Below are 3,611 nucleotides of genomic sequence, written 5' to 3' on the forward strand. Positions count from 1 at the left end.
GTCCATGGTGAAATTTTTAAAAAAATTTTTTGATTCTTAATTATAGAGAATAACGTGATGATTACCAGAGGGGAGGGCTGTTGGGGATGGGTGAAATAAGTGATAGGGGTTAAGGAGTATACTTGTTGCGATGAGCACCATGGGTAATGTATAGAAGTGCTGAATCGCTGTAGTGTACGCCTGAAACTAATAGAACAGTGAATGTTAACTAACTGGAATTAAAATAAAAACTTAAATAAAAATGGATTTTTTACAAGAATGATAAAATTTACACTCAAAATAAAAAAATGAATAAAGAGCAAAGAAATGTGGAATGAAAGAAATAAGACTCATGATCATCAATGTGCTGGTTTAAGTTTTGTTTTTTGTTTTTTGCTTTTTTAAAATTTAATCCTCAGTACCTAAATGAAAATGAGAACTAAGGTCCTGCTCTTCTAGATTCTGCTAGAAAAATATCTTTGCTTATTCTGAATCTTTATAACGACAGAATGTAAGTATTATTATAGTTACGACTTTCTTATATTTCAATGCAATAGGAATCAAAATTCTAAGTTCCTGAAGATATCAGAGGTATTCACTCATTTTAAGATTGGAGAGCAGTCCTGTCTTTATCGTGATGACTTATAGTCTGATCACACTTACACTGTAACTCTTGCCACCTTTGGAGATAAAAAGAGACTAGTTGTTAGGAGCTAAAATTCTCATGTCAAATGATCCTGGGGTTAAATCTCTTTTCTGCCATTGAAATATTATTTTTGATAGTAAATTACATAAGCCTTTAGTGTCCAATTTCCTCATCTGTGAAATAGGCATAAGAATCACACCTGTCGGGGCGCCTGGGTGGCTCAGTGGGTTAAGATGCTGCCTTTGGCTCAGGTCGTGATCCTGGGATCCTGGGATCAAGTCCTGCATTGGGCTCTCTGCTTTGGCGGGGAGCCTGCTTCCCCCTCTCTCTCTGCCTACCTTTCTGCCTATTTGTGCTCTCTTTAAATAAATAAAAAAAATTTTAAAATTAAAAAAAAAAAGAATCACAACTGTCTTTCTGGTTATGGCTAAGTGAAAAGATACATTATATTTTTCATGTTTTATATCTGGAGAAAAGCTGGAATTCAGTTCAAGATGATGATATAAACATCGGATGAAGTCCTGTGACTTTCCTAAGTACCAGTGTGTGTGTATGTTACTCTTAAGCTTGCTTGCTTTGTTAAAAATGGGAACTAAAAATAAATACTCCGTGGTATTATACATATACATTAATTAAGTAATATGCATACATGCACTTAGAATGATTTCTAGTAGTAAATGGACACTCAATAAAGATTAGATTTCTTCTAAAAAAATCTCGAGACCAGATTATAGTGGTGGAGTTTATTAGCAGGATACTTACTGAGGACAAAGCCAGGTGGCTGTGAAAAGTCTATGGCATGCACTTTAAATACCCATTATGCCTCAAGGACCACGAGAATCCCAACATGGTATGGTTGGCCAGAGTCATATATATAAATAATAACATTAGTAGTTTGTGTTCTAGCATTTTAAAAACAAAATCAAAGTCTACAAAGTTTAACATGCCTAAAGGCATCCAATTAGGTATTCCAATTTGGTCTGATAGGTCTTCTGATTCCAAAACTCATGATTTTTCCCTACTACATTACTTACTCATTCATTCACACACACACATACACACACACACTGGGTGAAACTTTTTTTGGAACAGACTTATTCATAGAAAACTTTTGGTTTAATTTAACCTCTTCTGACTACTGATTTCTACCTCATAACACTGATTTGTTTTTACCTATCAGCATTTGACAAAATAAATAATTGGAATGGTCTTAAAATAAACACATTTCAAGGAAGCCTTGGGCATCTTAAATTTAAAACATCCATCACAATATTTATAAACTCAAGTGAAATGGAAACTAGTGTCACCTCCAAATTATAGCCCATTTGCAAAGCAAAAAATTTATGGGATTTATTGCATTCTTCTACATACTCAAGTTATTATTTTAAATTCAGTTTTAATAATTAATTATTAAAGCACTTGAGTAGATATCTGAAAGATCATGCTTGTTTTTTTTAAATATTTTTGCTTCATTTTATTTAATTAATATTAGAATTTCAGGAAAGATAATGCATGTAAAAACATGTTTTGTTGAAAATTCCAGCTCTTTAAGCCAGACCAGTCTTCCATTCTCCAGCCTAACCCATACACAAAGATGTTCTGCCTCTTCAATAGTGAATTCTCACATCACCATGTCCCCTTCTTCTTTTCCTCTTTCTCTCAGCACCTTTCTGTTTCCAACCAGAGCCAAAGGGTTATAGTCACTTATACCAGTCCTCAGCCAGCTTCCTGGGCTCCATATTGCCATCACAGTCTGATTACAGCCACGGTAAATCCCCTCCACTGTGGCCTCCACATATTGTCAACCCTAAGGTGGTCAACCTGTAAATGCCAAGCCACCTCAAACTGCAAATTCTAGGCCCATATAAGGGACTCCCAACCATGAGACACAAGGACCAAAAGAGAAGCGTTGAGTTAGGATTTGGAGAGAAAGCTGAAATATAAGGACAGCCTGCATCATAATGGAAATCAATGGCTAACACAGGAGGGGAAGATGGGTTGCCAGTTGCTAGGATCACTGTGTTTCAAGCTTGGAACTACAGAGAGGCCCAAGATTCACCACAGCACAGTTCTGAACATGCACAACTTTAAGTTCCAACTTCAAAGGGAGATGTGAGTGATCAGGATGCAACCCAGAAGAAATCTTACTCACCATATTTCATTCAAGTGTCAGAGAACGTGTTGACTGAACTAGAAGATTCTGCAGCTCCTGATACGTCACACTGTATAAGTGGAAGACTAGTTTAATCAGACGACTTTCACAAAATGATGACAAGAGTTCTCATTCATTCATCTTTGAAATGTGACAGCTTCGGATGCAAGGTTTTTGCATGTGCTGCCATGAGCAGAACAGGAGGAGCCCCCTGTAATGTGCTGCTGAGAATCCCTGCAAAAGAACATAGAAGATCCCCAGTGTTTGTCATCAAACAACAAAGCAAAAAAGCTTTTGAGGGAGACTCGGTGAAGCTAGAATACCACATCTCAGTAGGATCTCCACCAGAGCTCTTCTGGAAAAGAAATAACAAAACGGTGCAGTTCAACACTGACTGAATAAGCTTATAGCATGACAACTATAGACTAGTTCCTTTACTGATGCAGCTGTGTGATGCCACTCCAGGCCTGGCCCCACCGGAGGCCCTGCAGACAGGAGGGTCAGTGGGCCAGCCCCCATGACAGGCTTCTGACCCTGAGCTCCTGTGCTAAAGCCCCGTCCACGTGGGAGGGTGTCCTGGGCTCCGGAGCCACGCTGAGCCTCTTTTTCCAGTTCTTCTTGGAGAACAGTCCTCCATGCCTGGGAAAGAAGACCAGCCTCCAGGGAGATCCGGTCTCTTCCTCCTGTTTTGGGAACCAACCGCCTCAGGGGCCAATGACCCCACTTAACACACCAGGGAGGGGTTTCTGCCTAAATCTGCTTCTGCTTCACATTCCTCAGGGGGAGTGAAGCCGCCTTAAGTCCCCTTATAGAAACCAAGCCATCTCCTAATTT

General features: G+C 39.0%; 1 pseudogene; it reads left to right on the forward strand.

The window, feature by feature from the left end:
• Positions 1-2,133: 2,133 nt before the first annotated feature.
• On the forward strand, positions 2,134-3,298 carry LOC116587189 (annotated as a pseudogene).
• Positions 3,299-3,611: the final 313 nt, after the last annotated feature.

This window comes from Mustela erminea, chromosome 3 (genome assembly GCF_009829155.1).
Source record: "Mustela erminea isolate mMusErm1 chromosome 3, mMusErm1.Pri, whole genome shotgun sequence".
Lineage (NCBI taxonomy): Eukaryota > Metazoa > Chordata > Mammalia > Carnivora > Mustelidae > Mustela > Mustela erminea.